Source organism: Hylobates moloch, unplaced genomic scaffold, assembly GCF_009828535.3.
Source record: "Hylobates moloch isolate HMO894 unplaced genomic scaffold, HMol_V3 SCAFFOLD_8, whole genome shotgun sequence".
NCBI lineage: Eukaryota > Metazoa > Chordata > Mammalia > Primates > Hylobatidae > Hylobates > Hylobates moloch.
Window position 1 is genome coordinate 58510874 of NW_026652283.1, and position 15354 is coordinate 58526227.

Consider the following 15354-nt stretch of genomic DNA (forward strand, 5'->3'; position numbering starts at 1 on the left):
TATACCACATCCCAACAACCCAGGTTCTTTTTCCTTCCTTCCTTCCTTCCTTCCTTCCTTCCTTCCTTCCTTCCTCCCTTCCTTCCTCCCTTCCTTCTTTCCTGCCTTCCCTCCTTCCCTCCCTTCTTTCTTTCTTGACTGTATCTTACTCTTGCTCAGGCTGGAGTGCAGTGGTGCAATCTCAGCTCACTACAGCCTCGACTTCCTGAGCTTGAGTGATCCTCTCATCTCAGCCTCTTGAGTAGCTGGGACTACAGGCATGAGCCACCATACTTGGTTGATTTTTCTTTTTTTTTTTTGTAGAGATGGGGGTCTCACTATGTTGCCCAGGCTGGTCACAAACTCCTGGCCTTGAACAATCCTCCCACCTCAGCCTCCCAAAATGCTGGGATTACAGGCTACAGCCACTTCATCCAGCCCCAAGTCCTTTATAATGGGCCAAAGATTCTCATCTTCTGACACTCTTACTATACCAGCCACATGTCCTGTTACCTTTCAAGAACAGTGGCTCTTTTCTGGCCCTGATGGAGCCTTTTGCCTAATCCCATCCTGTCTTAGACCCCAGAGCCTCACAAGCCCAACCAGCATTTTGGAATCTAGTTCCCAAGGCATTGCCTGCTCCTGGCCCTGGGTGGCACAGTGGCTATGTGCCTGTGAGTCATCAGCCACTGCCCCCACCCTCAGGTCAGACAGACAGTCACTTTCTGCAAAGGTAGGAAGGGGAGATGGTTGTAGTTTTTAGCACTTTTGGGTCAGGCATTGAGGAAAGGACTGAAGAAGTCAAAATCAGGGCACTGCCATAGAGATTATAGTTTCCATGGGAAACACAGATCTTCCCTAGCCCTGTTTTCTCCATTTCTGGTCCTATTTGTCACAGATTGTTTTCTTCTGAATTGCAAACCGAAGGCCTCATATCCATCTTCACCTAAGCCCTCCTTAGTATAGGTGGCTTCATAAGAGTCAGAAGAAGAAGGTATATGCCCAGAGAGCTATACCCCTGACTGATAATCCTGGAAAGAGGTTGAATTTTTTTTTCTTTTTTGGTCCTATGGGAAACAGGAATGACCTTCTTAATGAGGTGAGATCATGAGAAGCCTTTCCATCTTCTTTTACTATTCTGCCTTGGAAAGGAAAAATGACAACAGCCAAAGGAAATTACATCCAGATATCCAAAGGTGAATAGGTGATAACTGTGGGCCTACTTCCCATTTTATGAGATGCACTGTCTTCACTAGCACGATTTGATTCTTAAGCCCAAGAAAGCTAGAGGCTTTAGAAGCCATGACCTTTCAATTTCTCCTCCAAATCAAATATCAGCAACCATCCCCGCAACATCTGCCCAAATCCATGCCCAGTTCCCTGAGCTGTCTTCTCCCTTTCCTCTCTCATTCCTCGAGGCCCAGCACCATTTTCTGTAGTGCCTATGTTTGTCTGACCAGGGCAGTGTGTACCTTTGCCAACCAGTTACTGGATGAGCCTGAGTGCTGGCAATTAATGGAAACATCCTCACTCTTACCAAGCTTTGAGAACCAGGATGAACAGTCCCTTGGGCTGACCATCATGCCTTGGACCTCATGGGGATGCAGCCAGCCACTGTTGACTGGAGGCACTCTCCTTGCCGCAGGCTTCTAGGCTTTGTCCACTGCTGCAGTGTGGATGTGACAGGCATACCCTGAAAAACCTAGGCACCACTTCCATTTCTCAGTTCACCATGGGCTTCAACAAACTTGGAGGAGGAAAAAACAGAAACAGACCCTTTCAACAAGCATGTAAATTACAGAAGACTTACCTAGAGGCCGGGCAACAATGAATAGTAGGAAGCACATTGAATGGGAAACTTGAGGGCTGAGATACAGGCCAACAGCTGTCATCTTAGCTACGTGACATCGGCTGGGTTGTTTCACCTCTCTGGGCCACAGTTTCTTTATCTGTCAGATGAGAGATTAGACTAGAATGAGTTCTAATTTCCCTTTCAGTTTTGACAGTCAACGATCCTAATCTGTGATCTGAAAACCTGAGTAGAAATTGGCATGGTGAGACAGCACAATTAGGTAATGAAAATTCACTAGACTCCCTGTTTCATGAGGAAAGAAGGAAGGAAGGAAGGAAGGAAGGGAGGGAGAGAGGGAAAGAAAAGAGAGAGATTGATTCAGGAGTCATAAGTAAAACACACACACACACACACACACACACACACACACGAAAATACTGCAGAAAAGATCATGCCGAGTGAGAGGCTGAACTCTTTTTGTCCATAAAAATAGAGACCAGGTAGCTGGGTGGTGCCAGCACAGCCCACTTCATCAAGGAAGTTGAAATGGAAAAAGATTATGTGTTGACAATTCAGGTAAAAGTCAAGAAACATCAGTGGAAACCAAAATCTTCCTTTTATTGAAACCATTCTACACTATGGAACATTTTATAAATAGTACCAGCAGCATTGCATAGCTTTATTTTGAAGCAAAAAGGAGACTTCAAAGATCAGCTTATTCAACCCTCTGTAAGAGGATTTATAGATTCCTTTTATTTAATAGGGTGATTTTCTCATGAGTTTTCACCACGTTTAAAAAACACTGTGCCCCACTCTCATCCCAAGGTCTATGGTCAACTTGACTCAACGCTCTTAACTTTCCTCACTGATTCCTGCTTATCCTGCTCCTCCAAGCACAACTGCATTTCCCAAAGGTAGATCCAGTAAGCAATACTCGCAAAGCACCCACCCTATGCACACAAGTTTCCCTAAAGGGACTCAAAAGGAATCGAGGTAGACCCTTCTCAGAGGCTGTTTAACTGCAGACACATCAGGATACGTACTAATACCCAAAACCAAAACCACCACCAACGACTGCAATAGATTCACTGTCTAGACCCAAGGTCCAGGCAGTTTCCCTTTTTTGCATTTCCCCAACATAAAAGATAGTTTCCAACATGTCAGACGCACATTCACCAGGGTTATTTCTGGAAGGTGAAGGGGTCAGGTGTAGAAGAGGTGGCAAGAATGACAAGTCTGTGGAAAACTGCTGGCCTTGGGACCACAGTGAACTGGTGGAGGGGGACTTGCTAAGTGTGGCCACAAGGTGGCAGTCACCTCCTGAAACCCTGTGTGAAACGTCGGTGGGGTTGAGAAAGGCCACGTCCCCAGGTTTCCAGGAGAGCCAAACCAGGACTCAGGAAAACCGGCCAGCTGATTTGTATGGGAGATTGATTTGTAAAAGAACAACAACAACATATGGCAGCAAGGAAATGCCGAGCAAACATCTACAAATATTTGAAGCCACCTGTCCCTCACCTACCAACTTCCCCCTCTACTACTCATAAAGTGGTAGGGCTCCTCACGCCCCGCTTCCTTCCACCTGAGAACCAACCAGCACCCTGATATTTCAAAGCCAGACCTAAATAACCATGGTTGCCAATGAGCTCAATGCCAAACCAAACAATCCTAATCACATTTTTACTTTTCAAATCCAGTCCCAGAGCAGAGCTGTAGATTAAGGGACAAAAAGTCATTGTGGAATCTTTTCAAACAGGTCTTGTAAAAGCATCAGTTGGGAAAGAGTTTATGAGTTCCTCTTTGTCCTTTCCTCCGGAGAAAGACGGAATGTGCAAGAACACTAGATACACCAAACTATGGGTGTTGAAATAGATTAGCTGGTGACCTGGATTTGCAAATACCCTTGGGACATGAAAACATTTTTTCTTTTTCTTTTTTGTAACCTCCACTCAGAATTTCAGGAAAGGTGGGGTCACATGCCCAGGATATACGGTATTCTACTGCTTGCTTTCTTATCACCAGAATACTATTCAATCTAATTTCTTAGTTCCATGTCTTTTCTTCCAAGGAGGTAGGGCATGGGGTTGGGGGACACTTTCCACCTTGCTTGCATCTCACTGTCCACTCTTAAATTTTTATTAAGAAACCTCTGAAAGATTCAAAATTCAGTTCCGTTTCAATAATCCCAAAGAAGTTGGGATAATTTGTTTTCACTTGCTTCAAACTTGCCATGGCTGCAGGAGGAGTCTCAGGACCTCAGAGGAATGGGGCAGATGTGTGAAGTCTGGGAGTCTGCCTCCCACCCAGATGCCAGGAGCTGCATACTCAGCTCTGCCTCACTTCCCTGATGGTCTGCTTTCATCCAGGTTACCATGACAGAGAGGGTCTATCCGCTAAAGAAAGCTGAGTTACAGGCTGGCCCCTGGGGTTGTGCCTATAGCCTCTCTTTGACCACATTCCTGAAGATGTTTAGCTGAATGCCTCCTCAAACCTTTGCTTCTTCCATAACCCAATCCTACACATATGTGATAAAGCTTTCTTCAACAATACTGGGGCATTTGGACACTACCAGTCCAGATGAGAACTCACAGACCAAATGAAAACTTTCAAAAGCAAGCAGGGAAAGTAACTCCTATATGCTTTAAGATGATGTATTGGTGTAGATTCAGGTCCAATTTGAAAAAATGTCTCTGGTTCTTTCTAATTGTATCCACTCTGGATTTGTTTATGCCAGTTCTACATTCGTCAAGCTTTGAGAAACAGGTGGAAAGAAGAAAAATATAAAATTAAGAAGCTGATGGATCAATGGAGATTCAAAACAAGGCTTCTACCGGTGGCGCCACACTAAAATGCAGAGGCCAGGCAGAACAGCCATGGGTGAGGAAGCAGCATTGGCTTCTCACGTTCTGGCCTCCAGCCTCCCACCAGAGCTTCTGCCATTCACCCACTTAACTTGAGGAGAAACTAAGGCACCGAGGCCTGTCACTGCACCGAAAACCAGAAGCAGAAGGACTTTCTTTGTTTGCTCAACCAGTTCTGCCTGGATCTCACTTTTGCGTCACCAGTAGTCACAAGCCTGATTTGTCATCTCCAGCATTCTGTTTATTTTTTTAAGGTCAATCGTTGCCTGAAACATGACTTCATTGCACCTGCAGCACTTCATTGTCCAAATGTCCTTGGCAAACCTCACAGTCTTTGGACAGTGTTGCATTTTCTCCAAACGGGAAATCCTCCCTCCTTCCTCAAGCTTAATAAGGCTCTTGCAGTGCATCCAAATAACACAGCTCTTATCCCTCAGAGACACTCGGCCCCCTCTGATAACTTCATAAAACAGCTCCTTATTGTCTGGGCCATGAAGCCAGGCTAATGCTAAAGTTCCAGTTCAGAAACATTTAACTCTATTATTATTATGAAGCCAGCTCTCCTGGGTACTGGCACTCACTCATTGGCACCGTGGATTCAGGTCAGGTGGTGCAAACATCTTCCCTGAGAAGCAAGCCATACACCCAACAGGTCTAGAACACCTAGGTCACAAGAAAGGGTTTCAGTCCAGATGCACTGTCAGTAAGTGAATGCATGGACTATTATATTCTTCCCATCACTGGTTTAGCAGCCCCCAGGGAGACCCTGTGTTGCTCTTTAATATCCTGACACTGAGCACTAATGTGCTCAACACTGCCTCCAACAGGCAAATGTTGGAAATACACTTTCAGAGCTGGACGGGACTCAAGATCATCTAATATGATCCTCTCATTTTATTTCCTCTCAAGGAAACCAAGGGCAAGAAAGTTTAGGCAATTTGCTCACATTCACACAGGCAATTAGTAATAGCTGAGTTCAGGTCTCGTATAAGCTTTTTAATTTGATTCTCCCCAAATGAAGACTAAGATAAATAGCATTTATTGCATACCTACTATTTACCAGATACTGTGCAAAGGGCTTTACATACATTACTTTACTAAATCCTCACCATAAACTTTAAGTCAGGTTTAACCATTTTATAGAAGAGGGAATGGAGGGTCAAGAAGGTTAAGTAACATGCTCAAAGTCACACAGCTACTAAATAGAGCCATAATCTGAAACTTTGTCTAATTTTGAAGCCCTTGATTTTTCCACTTCATGAGGCTGCTGTTTATATTTATTTAACCGAGTGACCACCATCTTGGATTTTACTAATATTCTTACAAAGGGGCTTTGATGCCACTTCCTCTGACTTTTAAGAAAAGGAAATTCTTGCATTATTTTTGCCATGTACTCCAGGGGACCCTCAATCTCATCATCATGGGGTCCTTTTCTTTCTTTTTAAATTTGGTAGATGAGGAAGAGGGTCCCCAACAGAATGAGAAGGGGAAGATAAGAACCAGAACACAAACCCAATACCCCCCACCTCACTCTTTTGGGAACATCCCAACATTAGAAGAGTGGGATATCCAAAGTCATTTCTTTCAAGCTGGAGCAGGCAGTGTAGCCAGGATTGAGGAAGGAGAAGCCACAGAATAAACATGGCACATGTTCTCAGAGCGGCAATTTCACTCCAGAATTTGAGAAGAAAAGATTATATTATTAGTGTATTCAAACCAGTATGGATAGCACAAATGCAGATATCCTATAAATTTTTAGGCTAACACCAGCAGGTTGTAGACTGATTTAGGCTACCTCCTTCCAGACTCCCAGGGTACAAACACCTTCACAGTCCCCTGCGGGAGTACGTCAGTGGAAATATTTGGGAAATGAGGCTAGAAGGCAGGAGATACATTCATTTTACTTATCCCCTTGGTTTCTTTTCCTCACTCTTTACCTGCCCCACATCCCTAGTGGGTGGGAAGGCATCAGAAGACAGTTGGCTACAATCTCAGCTTTCTTTGCTACTTTGGGGAATTTAGAAGGAAATCAGTACTTGGCGACCTGGTATTTTTAGCTGCCAGGCCAAAACTCCAGACATAAACCCCTTCCCTTTAATTGAATGATGTTTATATATAAAGGAATAGCTCTCCCCAAGAAAGAACCCCAGAACACTGGTTCCATTCCAGTGTGGGGATTCTTGGGCAGCAGTGACACCTGTGCATTAGATGCAACAGACACTTCAATTCCTGCAAAAATGTCGGCCAACTAAGTGCTCCTTTACCAACTGCGGAGGGGCAGACTCACACAACGGTCCCACAGACTCAAGGTTTAGAATCTATGTGAGTCTATTCTGGTTAACACACAGGCTCCTCCTTCCAATCATTCACACACACACACACACACGCACACATGCATGCACACATACCCAGGTGCACATGCACAAACACACACATCTAATGATTCCAACCTCGAATACTCCCCAGACCCATGGGGATGCCCAGGTACCCTAAGCAAATCACTGTGACACTGAGGGGGTCATTAACTGGGGCTCCGAGCAGCTGAAACCCACCCTGGTGGTCTCTAGATTGTTGTTCTGAGAAATCACAAACACCAAATCCTCCAGTCCCTCTGAATTTGAGTTTGTCATTTTAACCTTTAACAGCCTTTTCAGGTAAAAATAACAAAGACCAATTTACTGACTTTGTAGCTACAATGAGCTTGAAAAAGCGCTTACTTAAAAGAAAGACTGGAAGGAAGAAAAAAAAAGAAAATGGAGTGCATACTCCTCAGACGATGCACACTTTAATAAGCTAAAATAAAAATAAAAATGTACAGAGGAAGGGAGAGGAAAAACCAACTTCCCTGATCCTTTCATGGCACTGTAGCTCAAAGACTGGAATCTCTGCTTGTTAACCATTGTTAACTAGTATTTTTAGTCCTGGTTGCTTTTAGCCTCTGTATAGTTCCTTTTTTAAACACATTTTCTATACGTTAATAAAAGATCCTGAAAGAAAGATGCGTGTCTTCTGAGTCCTAGGGGCACTGGGGGCATGTCTGTCTTAAAGATGGGCCTGCCTTCTTTTCTCTGGGCCTCCTCTCCTTAACGTTTCCGGCCCGCTTCTGCCAGCCCATCTTCTCCGCATCACCCTTTGGGTGGACTGTTCTCCCCCATGGCCCTGCTCCCCCATCTATGCCCCTTGTCTGCCCTGTTTCTGTTCTCTCATTATATCCTAAATATCTCAGCCCCCCTCCTCATTCTTCCCTCCTTCTCTCCTCTCTTCTACTCTCCTGCTTCTCTCCTCTCTTTGCGTCTTTCTCTCACTTTGCATCTTTCTCTCTCTCTTCCTTTCTCTTTCTTCCCTACCTTCCACCCACGTTGAGAAATCATAAACACCAAATCCTCCAAACCCTCTGAATTTTATTTTGTCATTTTAACCTTTAACAGCCTTTTCAGGTAAAAATACCAATTTCATCTCACCCTTTACTTTTACTATCAGAAAAGGTCACCAATGGGTGGTGGTCTCTGCTGCCCTAGCATTACCAGACAGGCCTTTTGTACAGTTTTGAGTCCTTGATCAGCCACGGAGACGGTGACTCACTGCCCACCTCCTTCCAGCCTCGTCTCCTGGCTCCCTCAACCCTGCGAAGTGCCCAGGGGTGGTCTGATCCCCAAGGCTCTAGTGCCATCTGTGGGTACTGCCGGAGAACATTTGACAGGCCCGGCATGCTGAGCCAGCCTGCCCTCCACTCAGTCAGCTCCTCCACTGCCAGGTTCTGTTGCTCTGCCTGGGAGCAGCTCCAGCTAATGCACCATTAGCCACTGCCTCTCAGCCTTGGTCACTTGGAAAAACCTTTTCCCTTTCTGTCCCTTAAAAATGGACCCAGTGCATAATATAAGATCAACTCTCACCTCTGGGTTACATTAAGACCCCAGTCAGAGAACAGCCCCAAAAAGAGAGTCATGAGGGGAGCTTCTTCCAGTCCAGTTCCAGGAGCACAGGCAGTCAGGAAGAGCAGAGATAACTGAGTAACGGTGTAGGGTAAGCACCGCAAACCCAGACGTGCTCTCCCATGCTGGAGTGGGCAGGGGGATATTAGGAGCCTGTCCGGGGGAGGTCGTATGGCAACAGAAATTATCCAAGGGAAAAAAAAGAGGTGGGAGCCTCATGAACCAGGGTCAGGGGCACGAAACAGCAGAGCCTGCTGGAACGGGGCCAGGTGTGGTTTAGTACTCATGTTTGCTTGAAGTTCAATCACAGAGCCAGGAACAGACTTGGCATTGTGAAGACCCAAGACCACAAAGGAGAGACCTTTCTCCACCTTCCATGTTAAAAGGGAGAAATAATGAGTGCTTTAAAGAAGGAACAGAGTCCCAATCCTGGAAATAAATTTTTAAAAAGGCTTGACACCAGCAGGCTTCTTCACACCCCTGGCGCCATGTGTAAAACAGGGACAAAACTCCAGCCACATGGCCATCTACCATAGAAGGCACCCTCGCAAACAGAGCAGGCGAGGCACCTTTCCTAGCCCTTGCCCTGTGCCACATTTCCTCTTTTTCTCCTCATTTCCTAAAAAAAAAAAAAAAAATCTGGAATGTCAGACCAAGGTGGCCCTTTAAAAACAGCCACATTTCCTGGTCCTGTTTTAAATAAGCCATTCTGGAAACCTATAGCTCAGGATTATGGGACTGGAGGAGTGACTGCTGTAATATTGAGATAAAAACCTGTCATTTGAATCTTGTCCTGTACGTTGTCTTGAAAATGAAAAGGAAACTAACGTGAAACAGTGAAACTTAAAGGAACTTTAGTAATTAGTATTTATTCCCGGGGTTGCTGAATGCTAGCATTATGTTCTAACTTAAATGAGTATAATTCACCCATTGCTTAAGACCTCTGGGTGCAGTTACAACCATCTGAACACAGATTTAATTATTGTTGTGTTATGGGAACAAAGAACTGCCAGGGGTAATATTAAAAGTGGATTATTAAGCAAGAGAAATATTAGCAACATTAGTAATCAGTGCAATTACCCAGTAGCATCTTCTTGCCCATAATACCCCCAGTGTCCCTGGGGACGTGTGCTTTAGCAGTGACCCCTTTGCCAGTCAGCAATAAGACATCACCACAAATTAGGGCCCTTTGGGCCTGTATCTTTCCACTCATGTGACATGTACAATATTCCCCATTGCCCGGGCTTTCAAATAATTATAAAAAGAGTATGTGTTGGACTCGTAAAGCTACACATAAATGAGTCTCTTGCTCCTCTTCACTCATCTCACCATCCACATTCAATAAGTACCTACTTTATACCAGATCCAATACTGATTCTGGATATACAAAAAGATGAAAGGCCTGCACACCCTCTGCTTCTCCCGAAAGAGATTTGGTCTCTCTCTGTCTCTCTCTCTCTTTTTTCCCAGTTAAAAAAAAATTCTTTTATTGAAACTTTAATACCAGTTTGTATTAGTCAGGATTCTCCAGAGAAACAGAACCAATAGGAGATTTACATTATGTTTGCGTGTGTGTGTGTGTGTGTGTGAGAGAGAGAGACAGAGAGAGAGAGAGACTTATGAGGAAATGGCTTATGTGATTATGGAGACTAAGAAGTCCCACAGTCTGCTGTCTGCAAGCCACAGACTCAAGAAACCTGGTCGTACAATTCAGTCCAATTCCAAGGGCCTGAGAATTAGAGAAGCCACTGTTGTAAATCCCACTCAAATCATTAAAGAAGAACAACATTTCAGCTTAATAGGTGGGCAGAAAGAAAACAAAAGGCAAATTCCTCTATCCTCAGCCTTTTTGTTCTATTCAGGTCCTCAATGGATTGGACGATGCCCACTCACATTAGGCAGAGCAATCTACTTTACTCAGTGCTCCAGTTCAAATGCCAATCTCATCCAAAAACACCTTTGCAGACACACCCAGAAATAATGTTTAATCGGGGCATCCTGTGGTGCAGTCAAGTTGACACATAAAATAAACCATCACACAGTTGCAGGGCAGTAAACACACCAGACGTGGTTCCTTTCCCAGAGACGTTCCTGCTGGTGGGGAAGTCATTCTCTAGAAAGAGATTCAGCAATCCATGGCCCGAAGGCCAGACATTTATTCTTTTTGACTCTTTCCTTTTCCACCAGTTTTTACCGAACTCCCTACTCTCTAATTCAGATATTTCATACATATGTAAGGCTCCTTGCTTCAAAGTTTTTAAAATAGAATAAAGTAAAATTTCCAAACTTACGTTTATGTGTTCATGAGAAAATGGAAAGAGATATACAGTGAAAAAACTCAGTTAATTAGATGAGCGTTGTCATTTCAACACTGACAATATTTTTTTAAAACTCAGACACATTTCAAACACTTCTAACACTAAGAAAAGTGGCAATTAAGGAGCATCTTGGATCCAAAAAGTTGACAGAACCTTCTAAAAAAAAAAAAAAACTGATTACTGTAGAATTTTCCCCGGGGGCAGGGGCCAGGGGCCAGTGGAAGGTATGGATCAACTTTTAGATGTTGATGCCCTTTAATGCTTTAAATAAAAATTGTTATCATCAGAGATCACTGCTAGGCATTCATTCACAGCTGTGCTCTTCATGACAAACAACAAGCTCTTCAGAGGTTTCTGGCAAATATGTGTAAATTATAAGAAATGCAGTAGCAATTATGAAAATTCAGTATGCTAGCTGTACAGGAAATTTAAAGATCCAAGACAAACAATGAAAACTATGAGGAATGCATATATTAGGCCTGCATGCAGGTAATACCTGGCTTGATTTGTGAGCCCACTCACTGTTTATGATTTCTCCCCCCACAAATAAAAACCACAAAGTAATAACCAAAGCTTGTATTTACAACCAAAGCTACACTGAAACAATTGGCAACAACAATAACAACCTGGGTTGCAATTAAAGGTAACCCAGCTGACTTATTGACTTGGAAAAGCAAGAGATGATTAAGGAAGTCAATGTGGAACGGGCTTGCTCTCCTATCCTCCCCTAACCCCCATCCAGTACCATTTAAAGAAACTGAGACATACTCACATAAATCTGGTTTTATCTTTCAACGAAATGACCTGAATGTTAAGTCAGTTTGAAATGTCCACACTACAAAGCAGTGTTTCAATACAGCAGTACTATGACATTTTGGTCAGATAATTCTTTGTTGTAGGGCCCTGCCCTGTGCTTTTACCCACTAAATTCCAGTAGGACCCCCACCTCCCACCATGTTGTAACAACCAAAAATGTCTCCAGACATTGCCAAATGTCCTCTAGGGGAAAAAAAAAATCACCCTCAGTTGACAGCCACTGTTACAGGGAGATTTATCACAGAAAGAAGAGATAACTTCAATCCAGACTTCATGGAAGCAACATTTCAAAAAGCTTCAGGCTGGTTCATTTCAGCCCAAAAGACAAAAGAATCGCCCAAATGGAACATTGTTATAGTTTTTCTATTGAATTTGTCTTTATATAGTTTATAAATGTTTGAAAAGCTTATATCTGTGTTTTATTTTAGTTTCATTCTGTCGGAATTACTCTGGGTATTTTCGTGGTATGAGATTAGATTCCAAGGTAGAAAGTGGAATTGATAAAATGACACTTAACAGAAAATGAGAGTTGTCTTACAGTGGTTCAATTTGTCATGGCTCCCCAGGAATCAATTAGATTTCAAACCAAGAGTCACTTGTAAATTAGGCCTTTGGCTCTATTGCTTCACCTGATGGACAATAATAAATGGTATTGATTATTTAAGATCCCCAAATACCTCACAATCTCATATGTCCTAAAGGTTTCTTAAGAAAAAAGAAATACAGGGTAATTAGGCACTAAAGATAGAAGGAAGAGAAGATTTTGTGCCACAGTTCTACCTAAGAATGATATTCAGGTCCAGGATTGCAGTCAACAGAGCAAAGAAGGGCAGTATCACCACCCAAGCTCCCCAGGAGAATGTGAGTGTTCCATGATGTTAGGGAAAGCAAAGGGCTAACCAGCTGTAGTCTCAGCTTGTGGCAGAGGAAAACACCCTCAGCTAAACCCCTTTACCCAATTCATCCTCCCAGATAAGAAATCCAGTACACAGAAAGGAAGAGACCAGGGGCAGGGAGGGTGGGGGCAGATGTTCACTTCTAGCTTTTTCAGAGATGTTTCAATGCTGATTTTTCTTTGCAATTGTCCTGGCCATGACTGTTGGGCTACATGGTCCAGTTTGGTTTTAAACAAATGTACTCACCACAGTAGGTCTCTGTAATGGTATGTTAGTTGTGAAGGTCACCTGGGATCGGGTCAACATGTGAATGTGACTGGCATCAACGGTCCTCATGTCTACTTCTCTTGGCCAGACAGACAAATCAGTTCAGTCTCTCAAGAAACTCTGATAAGGTCCCTTCCTGCAAGGGTGGACCTTACCACAGAGCTGACAGCAAAGAAGGACAATTCGAAGTTCACCTCTTGGTGCTAAAGGAGGTATGCTGCTCTCCATCATGATCCTGTTTATCACAGGGTCTTCTTCCAGATCGAAAGCCAGTGAAGCATCTCCAAACAGGTCTCTCCTATTAGAGCCTGGCTGCAACCCACTACCAGATTTGCAGAACCATTTATTTCTCTTCCAAGACAAAAACACTCTGAGGAGGAAAGACCTCCAGCTTGGCAGAGTAACGGGTTTATTTTCTTTCCAAAGGGCTGGAGAGGATTGGGAAGTGATTGGGAAGGCATCGGTGAGAAGAGAATTCCCATCATCTGTGACCTCTTTAAGGCAAGAGGCTTGGCTTTCCATTTCTATTTCCAGTATTTAGCCCAGAACTCTGTTTGTACTCAGTATAGAATTGATGTAAACTGAATTGAATCAACCGTATCTTCCATCTATGAAAGAAACTCAATTAACAGCTTTTAGTACTGTAAAATTTAGGACAGATCCATAAAATATTCAAGAAGAGCAAATATTAAGATTATCTTTTTTTTTACAATCTAAAACTTATGAATTGTTTATTTCTGAAATTTTCCATGTAATATTTTCAAACTACAGTTGACTGCAGGTAACTGCAGCCATAGGAAGTGAAACCGCAGATAAATAGGGGTTACTGTATTGTATAGGATTGCTAATTTAATATTAGCTGATTTGGCAATAATTGCATCTTCATTACTTTCCCTAAACATTTTACATCTTTGATTTTTTTAATTGATGTTTACTAAGCTAGAACATTATAGAAGCTAGAATACTATAAAAATTTACCAATGACATTTGGCCCTTAAAATTTCTATTTCTGGTCTGTATTAGCTGAAATAGAAAGTTTTGACTTAGAAAATAATGTCCCAATTTTATAAGATGACATGTTTTGGATTAAATAGTTATATGAAACCATTCCTATTAAAATCTGTTTATGAGAAGTCTTACTAGGATAGATAGTAGGCACTCAATAAATGTTTCTTCCTCGCCTTTCATTCATTTTTTACATTATTTATAAATATATGCTTGTTTTGTTTTTTATATGATTTAGATATTACCCGGTAATCAGCAGGAATCATCCAGAACTGGTAGCATTAATAAACCTACAAATTAGATAAACTATTGAATGTGCAGCTGATACACATTCAATCCAGACTTTTTTTTTTTAATTTTTTTTTTTGCACACAAAAAATAAACATTTTCTAAAAGTACATATGAACAAAAAGATGCATATCGAACATATTAGGAAGGTTGCACATGGGAAGACGGGGAATAGAAATGGGGGGTGGGAATTAAAGAAAATAAATGAGAGAGGGACTTTGTATGGATCAATGATAATAACTCAATCCTCTATTTGACAAAGAAGGAAAAGGAAGAGGAAGAAAAAGAAAGTGGGATAAAGGATCAGAAAGGGAGGAAAATAGAAAAAATTAGAGTATGACTCCAGGGTAGACCTGTTTTGTTGTCACTTGGTTCGTTGGTTGGTTTGACAGTTGTATTTTTCATATGTTTCGCCATGTTGGCTAGGCTGGTCTCGAGCTCCTAGCCTCAAGTGATCAACCCACCTCAGCCTCCCAGAGTACTGAGGCTACAGGCGTGAGCTACCACATCCAGCCCCCACATTGCTTCCGGCCTCTGTGGTAGACCTCCCAGACGGGGCGGCCAGGCAGAGGTGCTCCTCACTTCCCAGACGGGGCGGCTGGGCAGAGGCGCTCCTCACATCCCAGACGATGGGTGGCCAGGCAGAGGTGCTCCTCACTTCCCAGACGGGGCGGCCGCACAGAGGGGCTCCTCACTTCCCAGACGGGGCGGCCGCACAGAGGGGCTCCTCACTTCCCAGACGGGGCGGCCAGGCAGAGACGTCCCTCACTTCCTAGACGGGGTGGCGGCTGGGCAGAGGCGCTCCTCACCTCCCAGACGGGGCGGCCGGGCAGAGGAGCTCCTCATAACCCAGACGATGGGCGGCCAGGCAGAGACGATCCCCACCTCTCAGAGGGGGCGGCTGCCGGACAGAGGCTGCAATCCCAGCACCCTGGGAGGCCAAGGCAGGCGGCTGGGAGGCGGAGGCTGCAGCGAGCCAAGACCACGCCACTGCACTCCAGCCCCGGCAACACCGAGCACCGAATGAGCGAGCCTCCGTCTGCAGTCCCAGCACCTCAAGAGGCCGAGGCGGGCAGAGCACTGGAGGTCAGGAGCTGGAGACCAGCGTGGCCGACATGGCGAAAGCGCGCCTCCAGCCGAAGGAGAAAAATCAGAGAGGGGTGGTGGCGCGCAGCGGCAATCCCAGGCAGCGCACACGCC

General features: G+C 43.9%; 1 long non-coding RNA gene across 2 annotated transcripts; it reads right to left on the reverse strand.

The window, feature by feature from the left end:
• Window positions 1-88: 88 nt before the first annotated feature.
• On the reverse strand, window positions 89-14886 carry LOC131384130 (uncharacterized). 2 transcript variants are annotated; one of them, XR_009214688.1, is made up of 3 exons: window positions 14737-14886; window positions 12216-12327; window positions 89-1928 (listed from the first exon to the last, which is right to left on the reverse strand). It is a non-coding gene; the product is annotated as an uncharacterized LOC131384130 (long non-coding RNA). The 2 variants fall into 2 exon arrangements; XR_009214687.1 differs by lacking the exon at window positions 14737-14886 and adding an exon at window positions 14508-14628.
• Window positions 14887-15354: the final 468 nt, after the last annotated feature.